We start from the raw sequence: 27951 nt of genomic DNA, 5'->3' as shown, positions 1-27951 counted from the left end.
GGGACGAGCTCTGTTGGTAGTTTTTACATTGCTCCGGTAGGCAGCTGAAAGACACCACAAAAGTTGTTCTACCTGCTTTCTGGGCTGAGATGGGGAACCGCTGAATTTTGGACTCGGCCGGTGACAAAATGTTCCAAACACACCCCCTGCACAACTCCACCGGGGAAGGTGCCAGACAGGAGTTCTCTTGGTAGATTTTACACTACCTTGGTAGGCATTTGAAAGGCACCACAAAAGTTGTTCTACCTGCTTTCTGGGCTGAGATGGGGAAACGCTGAATTTTGGAGTCGGCTGGTGACAAAATGTTCCAAACACACCCCATGCACAACTCCACCGGGGAAGGTGCCAGACAGGAGTTCTCTTGGTAGTTTTTACATTGCTCCGGTGGGCATCTGAAAGACACCACAAAAGTTGTTCTACCTGCTTTCTGGGCTGAGATGGGGAACCGCTGAATTTTGGACTGGGCCAGTGACAAAATGTTCCAAAGACACCCCATGCACAACTCCACCGGGGAAGGTGCCAGACAGGAGTTCTCTTAATAGTTTTTACACTACCTTGGTAGGCACCTGAAAGGCACCGCAAAAGTTGTTCTACCTGCTTTCTGGGCTGAGATGGGGAACCGCTGAATTTTGGAGTCGCCCGGTGACAAAATGTTCCGAACACACCCCATGCACAACTCCACCGGGGAAGGTGCCAGACAGGAGTTCTCCTGGTAGTTTTTACATTGCTCCGGTAGGCAGCTGAAAGACACCACAAAAGTTGTTCTACCTGCTTTCTGGGCTGAGATGGGGATCCGCTGAATTTTGGAGTCGGCTGGTGACAAAATGTTCCAAACACACCCCATGCACAACTCCACCGGGGAAGGTGCCAGACAGGAGTTCTCTTGGTAGTTTTTACATTGCTCCGGTGGGCATCTGAAAGACACCACAAAAGTTGTTCTACCTGCTTTCTGGGCTGAGATGGGGAACCGCTGAATTTTGGACTGGGCCAGTGACAAAATGTTCCAAAGACACCCCATGCACAACTCCACCGGGGAAGGTGCCAGACAGGAGTTCTCTTAATAGTTTTTACACTACCTTGGTAGGCACCTGAAAGGCACCGCAAAAGTTGTTCTACCTGCTTTCTGGGCTGAGATGGGGAACCGCTGAATTTTGGAGTCGCCCGGTGACAAAATGTTCCGAACACACCCCATGCACAACTCCACCGGGGAAGGTGCCAGACAGGAGTTCTCCTGGTAGTTTTTACATTGCTCCGGTAGGCAGCTGAAAGACACCACAAAAGTTGTTCTACCTGCTTTCTGGGCTGAGATGGGGAACCGCTGAATTTTGGACTCGGCCGGTGACAAAATGTTCCAAAGACACCCCATGCACAACTCCACCGGGGAATGTGCCAGACAAGCGTTCCCTTGATAGTTTTTACACTACCTTGGTAGGCATCTGAAAGACACCACAAAAGTTGTTCTACCTGCTTTCTGGGCTGAGATGGGGAAACGCTGAATTTTGGAGTCGGCTGGTGACAAAATGTTCCAAACACAGCCCATGCACAACTCCACCGGGGAAGGTGCCAGACAGGAGTTCTCCTGGTAGTTTTTACATTGCTCCGGTAGGCATCTGAAAGACACTACAAAAGTTGTTCTACCTGCTTTCTGGGCTGAGATGGGGAAACGCTGAATTTTGGACTCGGCCGGTGACAAAATGTTCCAAACACACCCCCTGCACAACTCCACCGGGGAAGGTGCCAGACAGGAGTTCTCCTGGTAGTTTTTACATTGCTCCGGTAGGCATCTGAAAGACACCAAAAAAGTTGTTCTACCTGCTTTCTGGGCTGAGATGGGGAAACGCTGAATTTTGGACTCGGCTGGTGACAAAATGTTCCAAACACACCCCATGCACAACTCCACCGGGGAAGGTGCCAGACGGGAGTTCTCCTGGTAGTTTTTACATTGCTCCGGTAGGCATCTGAAAGACACCACAAAAGTTGTTCTACCTGCTTTCTGGGCTGAGATGGGGAATCGCTGAATTTTGGACTCGGCCGGTGAAAAAATGTTCCAAAGACACCCCATGCACAACTCCACCGGGGAAGGTGCCAGACAGGAGTTCTCCTGGTAGTTTTTACATTGCTCCGGTAGGCATCTGAAAGACACCAAAAAAGTTGTTCTACCTGCTTTCTGGGCTGAGATGGGGAAACGCTGAATTTTGGACTCGGCTGGTGACAAAATGTTCCAAACACACCCCCTGCACAACTCCACCGGGGAAGGTGCCAGACAGGAGTTCTCCTGGTAGTTTTTACATTGCTCCGGTAGGCATCTGAAAGACACCACAAAAGTTGTTCTACCTGCTTTCTGGGCTGAGATGGGGAACCGCTGAATTTTGGACTCGGCTGGTGACAAAATGTTCCAAAGACACCCCATGCACAACTCCACCGGGGAAGGTGCCAGACAGGAGTTCTCCTGGTAGATTTTACACTACCTTGGTAGGGAGCTGAAAGGCAGCACAAAAGTTGTTCTACCTGCTTTCTGGGCTGAGATGGGGAATCGCTGAATTTTGGACTCGGCCGGTGACAAAATGTTCCAAACACACCCCATGCACAACTCCACCGGGGAAGGTGCCAGACAGGAGTTCTCCTGGTAGTTTTTACACTACCTTGGTAGGCACCTGAAAGGCACCACAAAAGTTGTTCTACCTGCTTTCTGGGCTGAGATGGGGAATCGCTGAATTTTGGACTCGGCCGGTGACAAAATGTTCCAAACACACCCCATGCACAACTCCACCGGGGAAGGTGCCAGGCAGGAGTTCTCCTGGTAGTTTTTACATTGCTCCGCTAGGCATCTGAAAGACACCACAAAAGTTGTTCTACCTGCTTTCTGGGCTGAGATGGGGAACCGCTGAATTTTGGAGTCGGCCGGTGACAAAATGTTCCAAACACACCCCATGCACAACTCCACTAGCGAAGGTGCCAGACAGGAGTTCTCCTGGTAGTTTTTACACTACCTTGGTAGGCACCTGAAAGGCACCACAAAAGTTGTTCTACCTGCTTTCTGGGCTGAGATGGGGAACCGCTGAATTTTGGACTCGGCCGGTGACAAAATGTTCCAAACACACCCCATGCACAACTCCACCGGGGAAGGTGCCAGGCAGGAGTTCTCTTGGTAGTTTTTACACTACCTTGGTAGGCATTTGAAAGGCACCACAAAAGTTGTTCTACCTGCTTTCTGGGCTGAGATGGGGAACCGCTGAATTTTGGACTCGGCCGGTGACAAAATGTTCCAAACACACCCCCTGCACAACTCCACCGGGGAAGGTGCCAGACAGGAGTTCTCCTGGTAGTTTTTACATTGCTCCGGTAGGCATCTGAAAGACACTACAAAAGATGTTCTACCTGCTTTCTGGGCTGAGATGGGGAACAGCTGAATTTTGGACTCGGCCGGTGACAAAATGTTCCAAACACACCCCCTGCACAACTCCACCGGGGAAGGTGCCAGACAGGAGTTCTCCTGGTAGTTTTTACATTGCTCCGGTAGGCATCTGAAAGACACCAAAAAAGTTGTTCTACCTGCTTTCTGGGCTGAGATGGGGAACCGCTGAATTTTGGACTCGGCTGGTGACAAAATGTTCCAAACACACCCCATGCACAACTCCACCGGGGAAGGTGCCAGACGGGAGTTCTCCTGGTAGTTTTTACATTGCTCCGGTAGGCATCTGAAAGACACCACAAAAGTTGTTCTACCTGCTTTCTGGGCTGAGATGGGGAATCGCTGAATTTTGGACTCGGCCGGTGAAAAAATGTTCCAAAGACACCCCATGCACAACTCCACCGGGGAAGGTGCCAGACAGGAGTTCTCTTAGTAGTTTTTACACTACCTTGGTAGGCATCTAAAAGACACCACAAAAGTTGTTCTACCTGCTTTCTGGGCTGAGATGGGGAAACGCTGAATTTTGGACTCGGCTGGTGACAAAATGTTCCAAACACACCCCCTGCACAACTCCACCGGGGAAGGTGCCAGACAGGAGTTCTCCTGGTAGATTTTACACTACCTTGGTAGGGAGCTGAAAGGCAGCACAAAAGTTGTTCTACCTGCTTTCTGGGCTGAGATGGGGAATCGCTGAATTTTGGACTCGGCCGGTGAAAAAATGTTCCAAACACACCCCATGCACAACTCCACCGGGGAAGGTGCCAGACAGGAGTTCTCCTGGTAGTTTTTACACTACCTTGGTAGGCACCTGAAAGGCACCACAAAAGTTGTTCTACCTGCTTTCTGGGCTGAGATGGGGAATCGCTGAATTTTGGACTCGGCCGGTGACAAAATGTTCCAAACACACCCCATGCACAACTCCACCGGGGAAGGTGCCAGACAGGAGTTCTCCTGGTAGTTTTACATTGCTCCGCTAGGCATCTGAAAGACACCACAAAAGTTGTTTTACCTGCTTTCTGGGCTGAGATGGGGAACCGCTGAATTTTGGAGTCGGCCGGTGACAAAATGTTCCAAACACACCCCATGCACAACTCCACTAGCGAAGGTGCCAGACAGGAGTTCTCCTGGTAGTTTTTACACTACCTTGGTAGGCACCTGAAAGGCACCACAAAAGTTGTTCTACCTGCTTTCTGGGCTGAGATGGGGAACCGCTGAATTTTGGAGTCGGCTGGTGACAAAATGTTCCAAACACACCCCATGCACAACTCCACCGGGGAAGGTGTCAGGCAGGAGTTCTCTTGGTAGTTTTTACACTACCTTGGTAGGCAGCTGAAAGACACCACAAAAGTTGTTCTACCTGCTTTCTGGGCTGAGATGGGGAACCGCTGAATTTTTGGACTCGGCTGGTGACAAAATGTTCCGAACACACCCCATGCACAACTCCACCGGGGAAGGTGCCAGACAGGAGTTCTCCTGGTAGTTTTTACATTGCTCCGGTAGGCAGCTGAAAGACACCACAAAAGTTGTTCTACCTGCTTTCTGGGCTGAGATGGGGAACCGCTGAATTTTGGACTCGGCCGGTGACAAAATGTTCCAAACACACCCCCTGCACAACTCCACCGGGGAAGGTGCCAGACAGGAGTTCTCTTAATAGTTTTTACACTACCTTGGTAGGCAGCTGAAAGGCACCACAAAAGTTGTTCTACCTGCTTTCTGGGCTGAGATGGGGAATCGCTGAATTTTGGAGTCGGCTGGTGACAAAATGTTCCAAACACACCCCCTGCACAACTCCACCGGGGAAGGTGCCAGACAGGAGTTCTCCTGGTAGTTTTTACATTGCTCCGGTAGGCATCTGAAAGACACCACAAAAGTTGTTCTATCTGCTTTCTGGGCTGAGATGGGGAATCGCTGAATTTTGGACTCGGCCGGTGACAAAATGTTCCAAAGACACCCCATGCACAACTCCACCGGGGAATGTGCCAGACAAGCGTTCTCTTGATAGTTTTTACACTACCTTGGTAGGCAGCTGAAAGACACCACAAAAGTTGTTCTACCTGCTTTCTGGGCTGAGATGGGGAACCGCTGAATTTTGGACTCGGCCGGTGACAAAATGTTCCAAACACACCCCCTGCACAACTCCACCGGGGAAGGTGCCAGACAGGAGTTCTCCTGGTAGTTTTTACATTGCTCCGGTAGGCATCTGAAAGACACCACAAAAGTTGTTCTATCTGCTTTCTGGGCTGAGATGGGGAATCGCTGAATTTTGGACTCGGCCGGTGACAAAATGTTCCAAAGACACCCCATGCACAACTCCACCGGGGAATGTGCCAGACAAGCGTTCTCTTGATAGTTTTTACACTACCTTGGTAGGCAGCTGAAAGACACCACAAAAGTTGTTCTACCTGCTTTCTGGGCTGAGATGGGGAACCGCTGAATTTTGGACTCGGCCGGTGACAAAATGTTCCAAACACACCCCCTGCACAACTCCACCGGGGAAGGTGCCAGACAGGAGTTCTCCTGGTAGGTTTTACATTGCTCCGGTAGGCATCTGAAAGACACCACAAAAGTTGTTCTACCTGCTTTCTGGGCTGAGATGGGGAACCGCTGAATTTTGGACTCGGCTGGTGACAAAATGTTCCAAACACACCCCCTGCACAACTCCACCGGGGAAGGTGCCAGACAGGAGTTCTCCTGGTAGTTTTTACATTGCTCCGGTAGGCATCTGAAAGACACCACAAAAGTTGTTCTACCTGCTTTCTGGGCTAAGATGGGGAACCGCTGAATTTTGGAGTCGGCCGGTGACAAAATGTTCCAAACACACCCCATGCACAACTCCACTAGCGAAGGTGCCAGGGACGAGCTCTGTTGGTAGTTTTTACATTGCTCCGGTAGGCATCAAAAGGATACCACAAAAGTTGTTCTACCTGCTTTCTGGGCTGAGATGGGGAATCGCTGAATTTTGGACTCGGCCGGTGACAAAATGTTCCAAAGACACCCCATGCACAACTCCACCGGGGAAGGTGCCAGGCAGGAGTTCTCTTGGTAGTTTTTACACTACCTTGGTAGGCATTTGAAAGGCACCACAAAAGTTGTTCTACCTGCTTTCTGGGCTGAGATGGGGATCCGCTGAATTTTGGAGTCGGCTGGTGACAAAATGTTCCAAACACACCCCATGCACAACTCCACCGGGGAAGGTGCCAGACAGGAGTTCTCCTGGTAGTTTTTACATTGCTCCGGTAGGCATCTGAAAGACACCACAAAAGTTGTTCTACCTGCTTTCTGGGCTGAGATGGGGAACCGCTGAATTTTGGACTCGGCCAGTGACAAAATGTTCCAAAGACACCCCATGCACAACTCCACCGGGGAAGGTGCCAGACAGGAGTTCTCTTAGTAGTTTTTACACTACCTTGGTAGGGAGCTGAAAGGCAGCACAAAAGTTGTTCTACCTGCTTTCTGGGCTGAGATGGGGAATCGCTGAATTTTGGACTCGGCCGGTGACAAAATGTTCCAAACACACCCCCTGCACAACTCCACCGGGGAAGGTGCCAGACAGGAGTTCTCTTGATAGTTTTTACACTACCTTGGTAGGCATCTGAAAGACACCACAAAAGTTGTTCTACCTGCTTTCTGGGCTGAGATGGGGAACCGCTGAATTTTGGACTCGGCCGGTGACAAAATGTTCCAAACACACCCCCTGCACAACTCCACCGGGGAAGGTGCCAGACAGGAGTTCTCTTAGTAGTTTTTACACTACCTTGGTAGGCACCTGAAAGGCACCACAAAAGTTGTTCTACCTGCTTTCTGGGCTGAGATGGGGAAACGCTGAATTTTGGACTCGGCTGGTGACAAAATGTTCCAAACACACCCCCTGCACAACTCCACCGGGGAAGGTGCCAGACGGGAGTTCTCCTGGTAGTTTTTACATTGCTCCGGTAGGCATCTGAAAGACACCACAAAAGTTGTTCTATCTGCTTTCTGGGCTGAGATGGGGAACAGCTGAATTTTGGAGTCGGCCGGTGACAAAATGTTCCAAAGACACCCCCTGCACAACTATACCGGGGAAGGTGCCAGACAGGAGTTCTCCTGGTAGTTTTTACATTGCTCCGGTAGGCATCTAAAAGACACCACAAAAGATGTTCTACCTGCTTTCTGGGCTGAGATGGGGAACCGCTGAATTTTGGAGTCGGCCGGTGACAAAATGTTCCAAACACACCCCATGCACAACTCCACCGGGGAAGGTGCCAGACAGGAGTTCTCCTGGTAGTTTTTACACTACCTTGGTAGGCACCTGAAAGGCACCACAAAAGTTGTTCTACCTGCTTTCTGGGCTGAGATGGGGAATCGCTGAATTTTGGACTCGGCCGGTGACAAAATGTTCCAAAGACACCCCATGCACAACTCCACCGGGGAAGGTGCCAGGCAGGAGTTCTCCTGGTAGTTTTTACATTGCTCCGGTAGGCATCTGAAAGACACCACAAAAGTTGTTCTACCTGCTTTCTGGGCTGAGATGGGGAACCGCTGAATTTTGGACTCGGCCGGTGACAAAATGTTCCAAACACACCCCCTGCACAACTCCACCGGGGAAGGTGCCAGACAGGAGTTCTCTTAGTAGTTTTTACACTACCTTGGTAGGCACCTGAAAGGCACCACAAAAGTTGTTCTACCTGCTTTCTGGGCTGAGATGGGGAACCGCTGAATTTTGGAGTCGGCCGGTGACAAAATGTTCCAAACACACCCCATGCACAACTCCACTAGCGAAGGTGCCAGACAGGAGTTCTCCTGGTAGTTTTTACACTACCTTGGTAGGCACCTGAAAGACACCACAAAAGTTGTTCTACCTGCTTTCTGGGCTGAGATGGGGAAACGCTGAATTTTGGACTCGGCCGGTGACAAAATGTTCCGAACACACCCCATGCACAACTCCACCGGGGAAGGTGCCAGGCAGGAGTTCTCTTGGTAGTTTTTACACTACCTTGGTAGGCATCTAAAAGACACCACAAAAGTTGTTCTACCTGCTTTCTGGGCTGAGATGGGGAATCGCTGAATTTTGGACTCGGCTGGTGACAAAATGTTCCAAACACACCCCCTGCACAACTCCACCGGGGAAGGTGCCAGGCAGGAGTTCTCCTGGTAGTTTTTACATTGCTCCGCTAGGCATCTGAAAGACACCACAAAAGTTGTTCTACCTGCTTTCTGGGCTGAGATGGGGAACCGCTGAATTTTGGAGTCGGCTGGTGACAAAATGTTCCAAACACACCCCATGCACAACTCCACTAGCGAAGGTGCCAGGGACGAGCTCTGTTGGTAGTTTTTACATTGCTCCGGTAGGCATCAAAAGGATACCACAAAAGTTGTTCTACCTGCTTTCTGGGCTGAGATGGGGAATCGCTGAATTTTGGACTCGGCCGGTGACAAAATATTCCAAAGACACCCCATGCACAACTCCACCGGGGAAGGTGCCAGGCAGGAGTTCTCTTGGTAGTTTTTACACTACCTTGGTAGGCATTTGAAAGGCACCACAAAAGTTGTTCTACCTGCTTTCTGGGCTGAGATGGGGATCCGCTGAATTTTGGAGTCGGCTGGTGACAAAATGTTCCAAACACACCCCATGCACAACTCCACCGGGGAAGGTGCCAGACAGGAGTTCTCCTGGTAGTTTTTACATTGCTCCGGTAGGCATCTGAAAGACACCACAAAAGTTGTTCTACCTGCTTTCTGGGCTGAGATGGGGAACCGCTGAATTTTGGACTCGGCCAGTGACAAAATGTTCCAAAGACACCCCCTGCACAACTCCACCGGGGAAGGTGCCAGACAGGAGTTCTCTTAGTAGTTTTTACACTACCTTGGTAGGCACCTGAAAGGCACCACAAAAGTTGTTCTACCTGCTTTCTGGGCTGAGATGGGGAACCGCTGAATTTTGGAGTCGCCCGGTGACAAAATGTTCCAAACACACCCCCTGCACAACTCCACCGGGGAAGGTGCCAGGCAGGAGTTCTCCTGGTAGTTTTTACACTACCTTGGTAGGCAGCTGAAAGACACCACAAAAGTTGTTCTACCTGCTTTCTGGGCTGAGATGGGGAACCGCTGAATTTTTGGACTCGGCTGGTGACAAAATGTTCCGAACACACCCCATGCACAACTCCACCGGGGAAGGTGCCAGACAGGAGTTCTCTTAGTAGTTTTTACACTACCTTGGTAGGGAGCTGAAAGGCAGCACAAAAGTTGTTCTACCTGCTTTCTGGGCTGAGATGGGGAATCGCTGAATTTTGGACTCGGCCGGTGACAAAATGTTCCAAACACACCCCCTGCACAACTCCACCGGGGAAGGTGCCAGACAGGAGTTCTCTTGATAGTTTTTACACTACCTTGGTAGGCATCTGAAAGACACCACAAAAGTTGTTCTACCTGCTTTCTGGGCTGAGATGGGGAACCGCTGAATTTTGGACTCGGCCGGTGACAAAATGTTCCAAACACACCCCCTACACAACTCCACCGGGGAAGGTGCCAGACAGGAGTTCTCTTGATAGTTTTTACACTACCTTGGTAGGCACCTGAAAGGCACCACAAAAGTTGTTCTACCTGCTTTCTGGGCTGAGATGGGGAACCGCTGAATTTTGGACTCGGCCGGTGACAAAATGTTCCAAACACACCCCCTGCACAACTCCACCGGGGAAGGTGCCAGACAGGAGTTCTCTTAGTAGTTTTTACACTACCTTGGTAGGCACCTGAAAGGCACCACAAAAGTTGTTCTACCTGCTTTCTGGGCTGAGATGGGGAACCGCTGAATTTTGGACTCGGCTGGTGACAAAATGTTCCAAACACACCCCCTGCACAACTCCAGCGGGGAAGGTGCCAGACGGGAGTTCTCCTGGTAGTTTTTACATTGCTCCGGTAGGCATCTGAAAGACACCACAAAAGTTGTTCTATCTGCTTTCTGGGCTGAGATGGGGAACAGCTGAATTTTGGAGTCGGCCGGTGACAAAATGTTCCAAAGACACCCCCTGCACAACTATACCGGGGAAGGTGCCAGACAGGAGTTCTCCTGGTAGTTTTTACATTGCTCCGGTAGGCATCTAAAAGACACCACAAAAGATGTTCTACCTGCTTTCTGGGCTGAGATGGGGAACCGCTGAATTTTGGAGTCGGCCGGTGACAAAATGTTCCAAACACACCCCCTGCACAACTCCACCGGGGAAGGTGCCAGACAGGAGTTCTCCTGGTAGTTTTTACACTACCTTGGTAGGCACCTGAAAGGCACCACAAAAGTTGTTCTACCTGCTTTCTGGGCTGAGATGGGGAATCGCTGAATTTTGGACTCGGCCGGTGACAAAATGTTCCAAAGACACCCCATGCACAACTCCACCGGGGAAGGTGCCAGACAGGAGTTCTCTTGATAGTTTTTACACTACCTTGGTAGGCATCTGAAAGACACCACAAAAGTTGTTCTACCTGCTTTCTGGGCTGAGATGGGGAACCGCTGAATTTTGGACTCGGCCGGTGACAAAATGTTCCAAACACACCCCCTGCACAACTCCACCGGGGAAGGTGCCAGACAGGAGTTCTCTTAGTAGTTTTTACACTACCTTGGTAGGCACCTGAAAGGCACCACAAAAGTTGTTCTACCTGCTTTCTGGGCTGAGATGGGGAACCGCTGAATTTTGGACTCGGCTGGTGACAAAATGTTCCAAACACACCCCCTGCACAACTCCACCGGGGAAGGTGCCAGACAGGAGTTCTCCTGGTAGTTTTTACATTGCTCCGGTAGGCATCTGAAAGACACCACAAAAGTTGTTCTATCTGCTTTCTGGGCTGAGATGGGGAACCGCTGAATTTTGGACTCGGCCGGTGACAAAATGTTCCAAACACACCCCCTGCACAACTCCACCGGGGAAGGTGCCAGACAGGAGTTCTCTTAGTAGTTTTTACACTACCTTGGTAGGCACCTGAAAGGCACCACAAAAGTTGTTCTACCTGCTTTCTGGGCTGAGATGGGGAACCGCTGAATTTTGGAGTCGGCCGGTGACAAAATGTTCCAAACACACCCCATGCACAACTCCACTAGCGAAGGTGCCAGACAGGAGTTCTCCTGGTAGTTTTTACACTACCTTGGTAGGCACCTGAAAGACACCACAAAAGTTGTTCTACCTGCTTTCTGGGCTGAGATGGGGAAACGCTGAATTTTGGACTCGGCCGGTGACAAAATGTTCCGAACACACCCCATGCACAACTCCACCGGGGAAGGTGCCAGGCAGGAGTTCTCTTGGTAGTTTTTACACTACCTTGGTAGGCATCTAAAAGACACCACAAAAGTTGTTCTACCTGCTTTCTGGGCTGAGATGGGGAATCGCTGAATTTTGGACTCGGCTGGTGACAAAATGTTCCAAACACACCCCCTGCACAACTCCACCGGGGAAGGTGCCAGGCAGGAGTTCTCCTGGTAGTTTTTACATTGCTCCGCTAGGCATCTGAAAGACACCACAAAAGTTGTTCTACCTGCTTTCTGGGCTGAGATGGGGAACCGCTGAATTTTGGAGTCGGCTGGTGACAAAATGTTCCAAACACACCCCATGCACAACTCCACTAGCGAAGGTGCCAGGGACGAGCTCTGTTGGTAGTTTTTACATTGCTCCGGTAGGCATCAAAAGGATACCACAAAAGTTGTTCTACCTGCTTTCTGGGCTGAGATGGGGAATCGCTGAATTTTGGACTCGGCCGGTGACAAAATATTCCAAAGACACCCCATGCACAACTCCACCGGGGAAGGTGCCAGACAGGAGTTCTCTTGGTAGTTTTTACACTACCTTGGTAGGCATTTGAAAGGCACCACAAAAGTTGTTCTACCTGCTTTCTGGGCTGAGATGGGGATCCGCTGAATTTTGGAGTCGGCTGGTGACAAAATGTTCCAAACACACCCCATGCACAACTCCACCGGGGAAGGTGCCAGACAGGAGTTCTCCTGGTAGTTTTTACATTGCTCCGGTAGGCATCTGAAAGACACCACAAAAGTTGTTCTACCTGCTTTCTGGGCTGAGATGGGGAACCGCTGAATTTTGGACTCGGCCAGTGACAAAATGTTCCAAAGACACCCCATGCACAACTCCACCGGGGAAGGTGCCAGACAGGAGTTCTCTTAGTAGTTTTTACACTACCTTGGTAGGCACCTGAAAGGCACCACAAAAGTTGTTCTACCTGCTTTCTGGGCTGAGATGGGGAACCGCTGAATTTTGGAGTCGCCCGGTGACAAAATGTTCCAAACACACCCCATGCACAACTCCACCGGGGAAGGTGCCAGGCAGGAGTTCTCCTGGTAGTTTTTACACTACCTTGGTAGGCAGCTGAAAGACACCACAAAAGTTGTTCTACCTGCTTTCTGGGCTGAGATGGGGAACCGCTGAATTTTTGGACTCGGCTGGTGACAAAATGTTCCGAACACACCCCATGCACAACTCCACCGGGGAAGGTGCCAGACAGGAGTTCTCTTAGTAGTTTTTACACTACCTTGGTAGGGAGCTGAAAGGCAGCACAAAAGTTGTTCTACCTGCTTTCTGGGCTGAGATGGGGAATCGCTGAATTTTGGACTCGGCCGGTGACAAAATGTTCCAAACACACCCCCTGCACAACTCCACCGGGGAAGGTGCCAGACAGGAGTTCTCTTGATAGTTTTTACACTACCTTGGTAGGCATCTGAAAGACACCACAAAAGTTGTTCTACCTGCTTTCTGGGCTGAGATGGGGAACCGCTGAATTTTGGACTCGGCCGGTGACAAAATGTTCCAAACACACCCCCTACACAACTCCACCGGGGAAGGTGCCAGACAGGAGTTCTCTTGATAGTTTTTACACTACCTTGGTAGGCACCTGAAAGGCACCACAAAAGTTGTTCTACCTGCTTTCTGGGCTGAGATGGGGAACCGCTGAATTTTGGACTCGGCCGGTGACAAAATGTTCCAAACACACCCCCTGCACAACTCCACCGGGGAAGGTGCCAGACAGGAGTTCTCTTAGTAGTTTTTACACTACCTTGGTAGGCACCTGAAAGGCACCACAAAAGTTGTTCTACCTGCTTTCTGGGCTGAGATGGGGAACCGCTGAATTTTGGACTCGGCTGGTGACAAAATGTTCCAAACACACCCCCTGCACAACTCCACCGGGGAAGGTGCCAGACGGGAGTTCTCCTGGTAGTTTTTACATTGCTCCGGTAGGCATCTGAAAGACACCACAAAAGTTGTTCTATCTGCTTTCTGGGCTGAGATGGGGAACAGCTGAATTTTGGAGTCGGCCGGTGACAAAATGTTCCAAAGACACCCCCTGCACAACTATACCGGGGAAGGTGCCAGACAGGAGTTCTCCTGGTAGTTTTTACATTGCTCCGGTAGGCATCTAAAAGACACCACAAAAGATGTTCTACCTGCTTTCTGGGCTGAGATGGGGAACCGCTGAATTTTGGAGTCGGCCGGTGACAAAATGTTCCAAACACACCCCCTGCACAACTCCACCGGGGAAGGTGCCAGACAGGAGTTCTCCTGGTAGTTTTTACACTACCTTGGTAGGCACCTGAAAGGCACCACAAAAGTTGTTCTACCTGCTTTCTGGGCTGAGATGGGGAATCGCTGAATTTTGGACTCGGCCGGTGACAAAATGTTCCAAAGACACCCCATGCACAACTCCACCGGGGAAGGTGCCAGGCAGGAGTTCTCCTGGTAGTTTTTACATTGCTCCGGTAGGCATCTGAAAGACACCACAAAAGTTGTTCTACCTGCTTTCTGGGCTGAGATGGGGAACCGCTGAATTTTGGACTCGGCCGGTGACAAAATGTTCCAAACACACCCCCTGCACAACTCCACCGGGGAAGGTGCCAGACAGGAGTTCTCTTAGTAGTTTTTACACTACCTTGGTAGGCAGCTGAAAGGCACCACAAAAGTTGTTCTACCTGCTTTCTGGGCTGAGATGGGGAACCGCTGAATTTTGGAGTCGGCCGGTGACAAAATGTTCCAAACACACCCCATGCACAACTCCACCGGGGAAGGTGCCAGGCAGGAGTTCTCCTGGTAGTTTTTACACTACCTTGGTAGGCACCTGAAAGACACCACAAAAGTTGTTCTACCTGCTTTCTGGGCTGAGATGGGGAACCGCTGAATTTTGGACTCGGCCGGTGACAAAATGTTCCGAACACACCCCATGCACAACTCCACCGGGGAAGGTGCCAGGCAGGAGTTCTCTTGGTAGTTTTTACACTACCTTGGTAGGCACCTGAAAGGCACCACAAAAGTTGTTCTACCTGCTTTCTGGGCTGAGATGGGGAACCGCTGAATTTTTGGACTCGGCTGGTGACAAAATATTACGAACACACCCCATGCACAACTCCACCGGGGAAGGTGCCAGACAGGAGTTCTCCTGTAGTTTTTACATTGCTCCGGTAGGCATCTGAAAGACACCACAAAAGTTGTTCTACCTGCTTTCTGGGCTGAGATGGGGAAACGCTGAATTTTGGACTCGGCCGGTGACAAAATGTTCCAAACACACCCCATGCACAACTCCACCGGGGAAGGTGCCAGACAGGAGTTCTCTTGATAGTTTTTACACTACCTTGGTAGGCATCTGAAAGACACCACAAAAGTTGTTCTACCTGCTTTCTGGGCTGAGATGGGGAACCGCTGAATTTTGGAGTCGGCCGGTGACAAAATGTTCCAAACACACCCCATGCACAACTCCACTAGCGAAGGTGCCAGGGACGAGCTCTGTTGGTAGTTTTTACATTGCTCCGGTAGGCATCAAAAGGACACCACAAATTTGTTCTACCTGCTTTCTGGGCTGAGATGGGGAACCGCTGAATTTTGGAGTCGCCCGGTGACAAAATGTTCCAAAGACACCCCATGCACAACTCCACCGGGGAAGGTGCCAGGCAGGAGTTCTCTTGGTAGTTTTTACACTACCTTGGTAGGCAGCTGAAAGGCACCACAAAAGTTGTTCTACCTGCTTTCTGGGCTGAGATGGGGAACCGCTGAATTTTTGGACTCGGCTGGTGACAAAATGTTCCGAACACACCCCATGCACAACTCCACCGGGGAAGGTGCCAGACAGGAGTTCTCCTGGTAGTTTTTACATTGCTCCGGTAGGCAGCTGAAAGACACCACAAAAGTTGTTCTACCTGCTTTCTGGGCTGAGATGGGGAACCGCTGAATTTTGGAGTCGGCCGGTGACAAAATGTTCCAAACACACCCCATGCACAACTCCACCGGGGAAGGTGCCAGACAGGAGTTCTCTTGGTAGTTTTTACACTACCTTGGTAGGCATCTAAAAGACACCACAAAAGTTGTTCTACCTGCTTTCTGGGCTGAGATGGGGAATCGCTGAATTTTGGACTCGGCTGGTGACAAAATGTTCCAAACACACCCCCTGCACAACTCCACCGGGGAAGGTGCCAGACAGGAGTTCTCCTGGTAGTTTTTACATTGCTCCGGTAGGCATCTGAAAGACACCACAAAAGTTGTTCTACCTGCTTTCTGGGCTGAGATGGGGAACCGCTGAATTTTGGAGTCGGCCGGTGACAAAATGTTCCAAACACACCCCCTGCACAACTCCACCGGGGAAGGTGCCAGACAGGAGTTCTCTTAGTAGTTTTTACACTACCTTGGTAGGCAGCTGAAAGACACCACAAAAGTTGTTCTACCTGCTTTCTGGGCTGAGATGGGGAAACGCTGAATTTTGGAGTCGGCTGGTGACAAAATGTTCCAAACACACCCCCTGCACAACTCCACCGGGGAAGGTGCCAGACAGGAGTTCTCTTGATAGTTTTTACACTACCTTGGTAGGCATCTGAAAGACACCACAAAAGTTGTTCTACCTGCTTTCTGGGCTGAGATGGGGAAACGCTGAATTTTGGAGTCGGCTGGTGACAAAATGTTCCAAACACACCCCCTGCACAACTCCACCGGGGAAGGTGCCAGACGGGAGTTCTCCTGGTAGTTTTTACATTGCTCCGGTAGGCATCTGAAAGACACCACAAAAGTTGTTCTATCTGCTTTCTGGGCTGAGATGGGGAATCGCTGAATTTTGGACTCGGCCGGTGACAAAATGTTCCAAAGACACCCCATGCACAACTCCACCGGGGAAGGTGCCAGACAGGAGTTCTCCTGGTAGTTTTTACACTACCTTGGTAGGCACCTGAAAGGCACCACAAAAGTTGTTCTACCTGCTTTCTGGGCTGAGATGGGGAATCGCTGAATTTTGGACTCGGCCGGTGACAAAATGTTCCAAACACACCCCCTGCACAACTCCACCGGGGAAGGTGCCAGACAGGAGTTCTCTTAGTAGTTTTTACACTACCTTGGTAGGCACCTGAAAGGCACCACAAAAGTTGTTCTACCTGCTTTCTGGGCTGAGATGGGGAATCGCTGAATTTTGGACTCGGCCGGTGACAAAATGTTCCAAACACACCCCCTGCACAACTCCACCGGGGAAGGTGCCAGACAGGAGTTCTCCTGGTAGTTTTTACATTGCTCTGGTAGGCATCTGAAAGACACCACAAAAGTTGTTCTACCTGCTTTCTGGGCTGAGATGGGGAAACGCTGAATTTTGGAGTCGGCCGGTGACAAAATGTTCCAAACACACCCCATGCACAACTCCACCGGGGAAGGTGCCAGACAGGAGTTCTCTTAGTAGTTTTTACACTACCTTGGTAGGCATCTGAAAGACACCACAAAAGTTGTTCTACCTGCTTTCTGGGCTGAGATGGGGAAACGCTGAATTTTGGAGTCGGCTGGTGACAAAATGTTCCAAACACACCCCATGCACAACTCCACCACGGAAGGTGCCAGACAGGAGTTCTCCTGGTAGTTTTTACACTACCTTGGTAGGCATCTGAAAGACACCACAAAAGTTGTTCTACCTGCTTTCTGGGCTGAGATGGGGAAACGCTGAATTTTGGAGTCGGCTGGTGACAAAATGTTCCAAACACACCCCCTGCACAACTCCACCGGGGAAGGTGCCAGACGGGAGTTCTCCTGGTAGTTTTTACATTGCTCCGGTAGGCATCTGAAAGACACCACAAAAGTTGTTCTATCTGCTTTCTGGGCTGAGATGGGGAATCGCTGAATTTTGGACTCGGCCGGTGACAAAATGTTCCAAAGACACCCCATGCACAACTCCACCGGGGAAGGTGCCAGACAGGAGTTCTCTTAGTAGTTTTTACACTACCTTGGTAGGCAGCTGAAAGACACCACAAAAGTTGTTCTACCTGCTTTCTGGGCTGAGATGGGGAAACGCTGAATTTTGGACTCGGCTGGTGACAAAATGTTCCAAACACACCCCCTGCACAACTCCACCGGGGAAGGTGCCAGACAGGAGTTCTCTTAGTAGTTTTTACACTACCTTGGTAGGGAGCTGAAAGGCAGCACAAAAGTTGTTCTACCTGCTTTCTGGGCTGAGATGGGGAATCGCTGAATTTTGGACTCGGCCGGTGACAAAATGTTCCAAACACACCCCCTGCACAACTCCACCGGGGAAGGTGCCAGACAGGAGTTCTCCTGGTAGTTTTTACACTACCTTGGTAGGCACCTGAAAGGCACCACAAAAGTTGTTCTACCTGCTTTCTGGGCTGAGATGGGGAATCGCTGAATTTTGGACTCGGCCGGTGACAAAATGTTCCAAACACACCCCCTGCACAACTCCACCGGGGAAGGTGCCAGACAGGAGTTCTCCTGGTAGTTTTTACATTGCTCCGGTAGGCATCTAAAAGACACCACAAAAGATGTTCTACCTGCTTTCTGGGCTGAGATGGGGAACCGCTGAATTTTGGAGTCGGCCGGTGACAAAATGTTCCAAAGACACCCCCTGCACAACTCCACCGGGGAAGGTGCCAGACAGGAGTTCTCCTGGTAGTTTTTACATTGCTCTGGTAGGCATCTGAAAGACACCACAAAAGTTGTTCTACCTGCTTTCTGGGCTGAGATGGGGAATCGCTGAATTTTGGAGTCGGCTGGTGACAAAATGTTCCAAACACACCCCATGCACAACTCCACCGGGGAAGGTGCCAGACAGGAGTTCTCCTGGTAGATTTTACACTACCTTGGTAGGGAGCTGAAAGGCAGCACAAAAGTTGTTCTACCTGCTTTCTGGGCTGAGATGGGGAATCGCTGAATTTTGGACTCGGCCGGTGACAAAATGTTCCAAACACACCCCCTGCACAACTCCACCGGGGAAGGTGCCAGACAGGAGTTCTCCTGGTAGTTTTTACACTACCTTGGTAGGCATCTAAAAGACACCACAAAAGTTGTTCTACCTGCTTTCTGGGCTGAGATGGGGAACAGCTGAATTTTGGACTCGGCTTGTGACAAAATGTTCCAAAGACACCCCCTGCACAACTGTACCGGGGAAGGTGCCAGACAGGAGTTCTCCTGGTAGTTTTTACATTGCTCCGGTAGGCATCTAAAAGACACCACAAAAGATGTTCTACCTGCTTTCTGGGCTGAGATGGGGAACCGCTGAATTTTGGAGTCGGCCGGTGACAAAATGTTCCAAACACAGCCCCTGCACAACTCCACCGGGGAAGGTGCCAGACAGGAGTTCTCTTCGTAGATTTTACACTACCTTGGTAGGGAGCTGAAAGGCAGCACAAAAGTTGTTCTACCTGCTTTCTGGGCTGAGATGGGGAATCGCTGAATTTTGGACTCGGCCGGTGACAAAATGTTCCAAACACACCCCATGCACAACTCCACCGGGGAAGGTGCCAGACAGGAGTTCTCCTGGTAGTTTTTACACTACCTTGGTAGGCACCTGAAAGGCACCACAAAAGTTGTTCTACCTGCTTTCTGGGCTGAGATGGGGAATCGCTGAATTTTGGACTCGGCCGGTGACAAAATGTTCCAAACACACCCCCTGCACAACTCCACCGGGGAAGGTGCCAGACAGGAGTTCTCCTGGTAGTTTTTACATTGCTCCGGTAGGGAGCTGAAAGACACCACAAAAGTTGTTCTACCTGCTTTCTGGGCTGAGATGGGGAACCGCTGAATTTTGGACTCGGCCGGTGACAAAATGTTCCAAAGACACCCCATGCACAACTCCACCGGGGAAGGTGCCAGACAGGAGTTCTCTTAGTAGTTTTTACACTACCTTGGTAGGCAGCTAAAAGGCACCACAAAAGTTGTTCTACCTGCTTTCTGGGCTGAGATGGGGAACCGCTGAATTTTGGACTCGGCCGGTGACAAAATGTTCCAAACACACCCCATGCACAACTCCACCGGGGAAGGTGCCAGGCAGGAGTTCTCTTGGTAGTTTTTACACTACCTTGGTAGGCAGCTGAAAGGCACCACAAAAGTTGTTCTACCTGCTTTCTAGGCTGAGATGGGGAACCGCTGAATTTTTGGACTCGGCTGGTGACAAAATGTTCCGAACACACCCCATGCACAACTCCACCGGGGAAGGTGCCAGACAAAAGTTCTCCTGGTAGTTTTTACATTGCTCCGGTAGGCAGCTGAAAGACACCACAAAAGTTGTTCTACCTGCTTTCTGGGCTGAGATGGGGAACCGCTGAATTTTGGAGTCGGCTGGTGACAAAATGTTCCAAACACACCCCCTGCACAACTCCACCGGGGAAGGTGCCAGACAGGAGTTCTCTTGGTAGTTTTTACACTACCTTGGTAGGCATCTAAAAGACACCACAAAAGTTGTTCTACCTGCTTTCTGGGCTGAGATGGGGAATCGCTGAATTTTGGACTCGGCTGGTGACAAAATGTTCCAAACACACCCCCTGCACAACTCCACCGGGGAAGGTGCCAGACAGGAGTTCTCCTGGTAGTTTTTACATTGCTCCGGTAGGCATCTGAAAGACACCACAAAAGTTGTTCTACCTGCTTTCTGGGCTGAGATGGGGAACCGCTGAATTTTGGAGTCGGCTGGTGACAAAATGTTCCAAACACACCCCCTGCACAACTCCACCGGGGAAGGTGCCAGACAGGAGTTCTCCTGGTAGTTTTTACATTGCTCTGGTAGGCATCTGAAAGACACCACAAAAGTTGTTCTACCTGCTTTCTGGGCTGAGATGGGGAACCGCTGAATTTTGGAGTCGGCTGGTGACAAAATGTTCCAAAGACACCCCATGCACAACTCCACCGGGGAAGGTGCCAGACAAGAGTTCTCCTGGTAGTTTTTACACTACCTTGGTAGGCATCTGAAAGACACCACAAAAGTTGTTCTACCTGCTTTCTGGGCTGAGATGGGGAAACGCTGAATTTTGGAGTCGGCTGGTGACAAAATGTTCCAAACACACCCCCTGCACAACTCCACCGGGGAAGGTGCCAGACGGGAGTTCTCCTGGTAGTTTTTACATTGCTCCGGTAGGCATCTGAAAGACACCACAAAAGTTGTTCTATCTGCTTTCTGGGCTGAGATGGGGAATCGCTGAATTTTGGACTCGGCCGGTGACAAAATGTTCCAAAGACACCCCATGCACAACTCCACCGGGGAAGGTGCCAGACAGGAGTTCTCTTAGTAGTTTTTACACTACCTTGGTAGGCAGCTGAAAGACACCACAAAAGTTGTTCTACCTGCTTTCTGGGCTGAGATGGGGAAACGCTGAATTTTGGACTCGGCTGGTGACAAAATGTTCCAAACACACCCCCTGCACAACTCCACCGGGGAAGGTGCCAGACAGGAGTTCTCTTAGTAGTTTTTACACTACCTTGGTAGGGAGCTGAAAGGCAGCACAAAAGTTGTTCTACCTGCTTTCTGGGCTGAGATGGGGAATCGCTGAATTTTGGACTCGGCCGGTGACAAAATGTTCCAAACACACCCCCTGCACAACTCCACCGGGGAAGGTGCCAGACAGGAGTTCTCTTAGTAGTTTTTACACTACCTTGGTAGGCACCTGAAAGGCACCACAAAAGTTGTTCTACCTGCTTTCTGGGCTGAGATGGGGAATCGCTGAATTTTGGACTCGGCCGGTGACAAAATGTTCCAAACACACCCCCTGCACAACTCCACCGGGGAAGGTGCCAGACAGGAGTTCTCCTGGTAGTTTTTACATTGCTCTGGTAGGCATCTGAAAGACACCACAAAAGTTGTTCTACCTGCTTTCTGGGCTGAGATGGGGAAACGCTGAATTTTGGACTCGGCCGGTGACAAAATGTTCCAAACACACCCCCTGCACAACTCCACCGGGGAAGGTGCCAGACAGGAGTTCTCTTAGTAGTTTTTACACTACCTTGGTAGGCAGCTGAAAGACACCACAAAAGTTGTTCTACCTGCTTTCTGGGCTGAGATGGGGAACCGCTGAATTTTGGACTCGGCTGGTGACAAAATGTTCCAAACACACCCCATGCACAACTCCACCACGGAAGGTGCCAGACAGGAGTTCTCCTGGTAGTTTTTACACTACCTTGGTAGGCATCTGAAAGACACCACAAAAGTTGTTCTACCTGCTTTCTGGGCTGAGATGGGGAAACGCTGAATTTTGGAGTCGGCTGGTGACAAAATGTTCCAAACACACCCCCTGCACAACTCCACCGGGGAAGGTGCCAGACGGGAGTTCTCCTGGTAGTTTTTACATTGCTCCGGTAGGCATCTGAAAGACACCACAAAAGTTGTTCTATCTGCTTTCTGGGCTGAGATGGGGAATCGCTGAATTTTGGACTCGGCCGGTGACAAAATGTTCCAAAGACACCCCATGCACAACTCCACCGGGGAAGGTGCCAGACAGGAGTTCTCTTAGTAGTTTTTACACTACCTTGGTAGGCAGCTGAAAGACACCACAAAAGTTGTTCTACCTGCTTTCTGGGCTGAGATGGGGAAACGCTGAATTTTGGACTCGGCTGGTGACAAAATGTTCCAAACACACCCCCTGCACAACTCCACCGGGGAAGGTGCCAGACAGGAGTTCTCTTAGTAGTTTTTACACTACCTTGGTAGGGAGCTGAAAGGCAGCACAAAAGTTGTTCTACCTGCTTTCTGGGCTGAGATGGGGAATCGCTGAATTTTGGACTCGGCCGGTGACAAAATGTTCCAAACACACCCCCTGCACAACTCCACCGGGGAAGGTGCCAGACAGGAGTTCTCCTGGTAGTTTTTACACTACCTTGGTAGGCACCTGAAAGGCACCACAAAAGTTGTTCTACCTGCTTTCTGGGCTGAGATGGGGAATCGCTGAATTTTGGACTCGGCCGGTGACAAAATGTTCCAAACACACCCCCTGCACAACTCCACCGGGGAAGGTGCCAGACAGGAGTTCTCCTGGTAGTTTTTACATTGCTCCGGTAGGCATCTAAAAGACACCACAAAAGATGTTCTACCTGCTTTCTGGGCTGAGATGGGGAACCGCTGAATTTTGGAGTCGGCCGGTGACAAAATGTTCCAAAGACACCCCCTGCACAACTCCACCGGGGAAGGTGCCAGACAGGAGTTCTCCTGGTAGTTTTTACATTGCTCTGGTAGGCATCTGAAAGACACCACAAAAGTTGTTCTACCTGCTTTCTGGGCTGAGATGGGGAATCGCTGAATTTTGGAGTCGGCTGGTGACAAAATGTTCCAAACACACCCCCTGCACAACTCCACCGGGGAAGGTGCCAGACAGGAGTTCTCCTGGTAGATTTTACACTACCTTGGTAGGGAGCTGAAAGGCAGCACAAAAGTTGTTCTACCTGCTTTCTGGGCTGAGATGGGGAATCGCTGAATTTTGGACTCGGCCGGTGACAAAATGTTCCAAACACACCCCCTGCACAACTCCACCGGGGAAGGTGCCAGACAGGAGTTCTCCTGGTAGTTTTTACACTACCTTGGTAGGCATCTAAAAGACACCACAAAAGTTGTTCTACCTGCTTTCTGGGCTGAGATGGGGAACAGCTGAATTTTGGACTCGGCTTGTGACAAAATGTTCCAAAGACACCCCCTGCACAACTATACCGGGGAAGGTGCCAGACAGGAGTTCTCCTGGTAGTTTTTACATTGCTCCGGTAGGCATCTAAAAGACACCACAAAAGATGTTCTACCTGCTTTCTGGGCTGAGATGGGGAACCGCTGAATTTTGGAGTCGGCCGGTGACAAAATGTTCCAAACACAGCCCCTGCACAACTCCACCGGGGAAGGTGCCAGACAGGAGTTCTCTTGGTAGATTTTACACTACCTTGGTAGGGAGCTGAAAGGCAGCACAAAAGTTGTTCTACCTGCTTTCTGGGCTGAGATGGGGAATCGCTGAATTTTGGACTCGGCCGGTGACAAAATGTTCCAAACACACCCCATGCACAACTCCACCGGGGAAGGTGCCAGACAGGAGTTCTCCTGGTAGTTTTTACACTACCTTGGTAGGCATCTGAAAGACACCACAAAAGTTGTTCTACCTGCTTTCTGGGCTGAGATGGGGAATCGCTGAATTTTGGACTCGGCCGGTGACAAAATGTTCCAAACACACCCCCTGCACAACTCCACCGGGGAAGGTGCCAGACAGGAGTTCTCCTGGTAGTTTTTACATTGCTCCGGTAGGGAGCTGAAAGACACCACAAAAGTTGTTCTACCTGCTTTCTGGGCTGAGATGGGGAACCGCTGAATTTTGGACTCGGCCGGTGACAAAATGTTCCAAAGACACCCCATGCACAACTCCACCGGGGAAGGTGCCAGACAGGAGTTCTCTTAGTAGTTTTTACACTACCTTGGTAGGCAGCTAAAAGGCACCACAAAAGTTGTTCTACCTGCTTTCTGGGCTGAGATGGGGAACCGCTGAATTTTGGACTCGGCCGGTGACAAAATGTTCCAAACACACCCCATGCACAACTCCACCGGGGAAGGTGCCAGGCAGGAGTTCTCTTGGTAGTTTTTACACTACCTTGGTAGGCAGCTGAAAGGCACCACAAAAGTTGTTCTACCTGCTTTCTAGGCTGAGATGGGGAACCGCTGAATTTTTGGACTCGGCTGGTGACAAAATGTTCCGAACACACCCCATGCACAACTCCACCGGGGAAGGTGCCAGACAGGAGTTCTCCTGGTAGTTTTTACATTGCTCCGGTAGGCAGCTGAAAGACACCACAAAAGTTGTTCTACCTGCTTTCTGGGCTGAGATGGGCAACCGCTGAATTTTGGACTCGGCCGGTGACAAAATGTTCCAAACACACCCCCTGCACAACTCCACCGGGGAAGGTGCCAGACAGGAGTTCTCTTAGTAGTTTTTACACTACCTTGGTAGGCATCTGAAAGACACCACAAAAGTTGTTCTACCTGCTTTCTGGGCTGAGATGGGGAAACGCTGAATTTTGGAGTCGGCTGGTGACAAAATGTTCCAAACACACCCCCTGCACAACTCCACCGGGGAAGGTGCCAGACGGGAGTTCTCCTGGTAGTTTTTACATTGCTCCGGTAGGCATCTGAAAGACACCACAAAAGTTGTTCTATCTGCTTTCTGGGCTGAGATGGGGAAACGCTGAATTTTGGAGTCGGCCGGTGACAAAATGTTCCAAACACACCCCATGCACAACTCCACCGGGGAAGGTGCCAGACAGGAGTTCTCTTAGTAGTTTTTACACTACCTTGGTAGGCATCTAAAAGACACCACAAAAGTTGTTCTACCTGCTTTCTGGGCTGAGATGGGGAACCGCTGAATTTTGGACTCGGCTGGTGACAAAATGTTCCAAACACACCCCCTGCACAACTCCACCGGGGAAGGTGCCAGACAGGAGTTCTCTTAGTAGTTTTTGCACTACCTTGGTAGGCATCTGAAAGACACCACAAAAGTTGTTCTACCTGCTTTCTGGGCTGAGATGGGGATCCGCTGAATTTTGGAGTCGGCTGGTGACAAAATGTTCCAAACACACCCCCTGCACAACTCCACCGGGGAAGGTGCCAGACAGGAGTTCTCTTGATAGTTTTTACACTACCTTGGTAGGCATCTGAAAGACACCACAAAAGTTGTTCTATCTGCTTTCTGGGCTGAGATGGGGAATCGCTGAATTTTGGACTCGGCCGGTGACAAAATGTTCCAAAGACACCCCATGCACAACTCCACCGGGGAAGGTGCCAGACAGGAGTTCTCTTAGTAGTTTTTACACTACCTTGGTAGGCATCTGAAAGACACCACAAAAGTTGTTCTACCTGCTTTCTGGGCTGAGATGGGCAACCGCTGAATTTTGGACTCGGCCAGTGACAAAATGTTCCAAACACACCCCCTGCACAACTCCACCGGGGAAGGTGCCAGACAGGAGTTCTCCTGGTAGATTTTACACTACCTTGGTAGGGAGCTGAAAGGCAGCACAAAAGTTGTTCTACCTGCTTTCTGGGCTGAGATGGGGAATCGCTGAATTTTGGACTCGGCCGGTGACAAAATGTTCCAAACACACCCCCTGCACAACTCCACCGGGGAAGGTGCCAGACAGGAGTTCTCCTGGTAGTTTTTACACTACCTTGGTAGGCACGTGAAAGGCACCACAAAAGTTGTTCTACCTGCTTTCTGGGCTGAGATGGGGAATCGCTGAATTTTGGACTCGGCCGGTGACAAAATGTTCCAAACACACCCCCTGCACAACTCCACCGGGGAAGGTGCTAGACAAGCGTTCTCTTAGTAGTTTTTACACTACCTTGGTAGGCATCTAAAAGACACCACAAAAGTTGTTCTACCTGCTTTCTGGGCTGAGATGGGGAACAGCTGAATTTTGGACTCGGCTGGTGACAAAATGTTCCAAAGACACCCCCTGCACAACTATACCGGGGAAGGTGCCAGACAGGAGTTCTCCTGGTAGTTTTTACATTGCTCCGGTAGGCATCTAAAAGACACCACAAAAGATGTTCTACCTGCTTTCTGGGCTGAGATGGGGAACCGCTGAATTTTGGAGTCGGCCGGTGACAAAATGTTCCAAACACACCCCCTGCACAACTCCACCGGGGAAGGTGCCAGACAGGAGTTCTCTTGATAGTTTTTGCACTACCTTGGTAGGCATCTGAAAGACACCACAAAAGTTGTTCTATCTGCTTTCTGGGCTGGGGTGGGGAATCGCTGAATTTTGGACTCGGCCGGTGACAAAATGTTCCAAAGACACCCCATGCACAACTCCACCGGGGAAGGTGCCAGACAGGAGTTCTCTTAGTAGTTTTTACACTACCTTGGTAGGCATCTGAAAGACACCACAAAAGTTGTTCTACCTGCTTTCTGGGCTGAGATGGGGAACCGCTGAATTTTGGACTCGGCTGGTGACAAAATGTTCCAAACACACCCCCTGCACAACTCAACCGGGGAAGGTGCCAGACAGGAGTTCTCCTGGTAGATTTTACACTACCTTGGTAGGGAGCTGAAAGGCAGCACAAAAGTTGTTCTACCTGCTTTCTGGGCTGAGATGGGGAATCGCTGAATTTTGGACTCGGCCGGTGACAAAATGTTCCAAACACACCCCCTGCACAACTCCACCGGGGAAGGTGCCAGACAGGAGTTCTCCTGGTAGTTTTTACACTACCTTGGTAGGCACGTGAAAGGCACCACAAAAGTTGTTCTACCTGCTTTCTGGGCTGAGATGGGGAATCGCTGAATTTTGGACTCGGCCGGTGACAAAATGTTCCAAACACACCCCCTGCACAACTCCACCGGGGAAGGTGCCAGACAAGCGTTCTCTTAGTAGTTTTTACACTACCTTGGTAGGCATCTAAAAGACACCACAAAAGTTGTTCTACCTGCTTTCTGGGCTGAGATGGGGAACCGCTGAATTTTGGACTCGGCTGGTGACAAAATGTTCCAAAGACACCCCCTGCACAACTATACCGGGGAAGGTGCCAGACAGGAGTTCTCCTGGTAGTTTTTACATTGCTCCGGTAGGCATCTAAAAGACACCACAAAAGATGTTCTACCTGCTTTCTGGGCTGAGATGGGGAACCGCTGAATTTTGGACTCGGCCGGTGACAAAATGTTCCAAACACACCCCATGCACAACTCCACCGGGGAAGGTGCCAGACAGGAGTTTTCCTGGTAGTTTTTACACTACCTTGGTAGGCACCTGAAAGGCACCACAAAAGTTGTTCTACCTGCTTTCTGGGCTGAGATGGGGAATCGCTGAATTTTGGACTCGGCCGGTGACAAAATGTTCCAAACACACCCCCTGCACAACTCCACCGGGGAAGGTGCCAGACAGGAGTTCTCCTGGTAGTTTTTACATTGCTCCGGTAGGCATCTGAAAGACACCACAAAAGTTGTTCTACCTGCTTTCTGAGCTGAGATGGGGAACCGCTGAATTTTGGAGTCGGCCGGTGACAAAATGTTCCAAACACACCCCATGCACAACTCCACCGGGGAAGGTGCCAGACAGGAGTTCTCTTAATAGTTTTTACACTACCTTGGTAGGCATTTGAAAGGCACCACAAAAGTTGTTCTACCTGCTTTCTGGGCTGAGATGGGGAATCGCTGAATTTTGGACTCGGCCAGTGACAAAATGTTCCAAACACACCCCATGCACAACTCCACTAGCGAAGGTGCCAGGGACGAGCTCTTTTGGTAGTTTTTACATTGCTCCGGTAGGCATCAAAAGGGCACCACAAAAGTTGTTCTTCCTGCTTTCTGGGCTGAGATGGGGAATCGCTGAATT

Source organism: Falco cherrug, unplaced genomic scaffold (assembly GCF_023634085.1).
Source record: "Falco cherrug isolate bFalChe1 unplaced genomic scaffold, bFalChe1.pri scaffold_31, whole genome shotgun sequence".
Classification (NCBI taxonomy): domain Eukaryota; kingdom Metazoa; phylum Chordata; class Aves; order Falconiformes; family Falconidae; genus Falco; species Falco cherrug.
Note: the sequence above shows the minus strand (reverse complement) of the source record.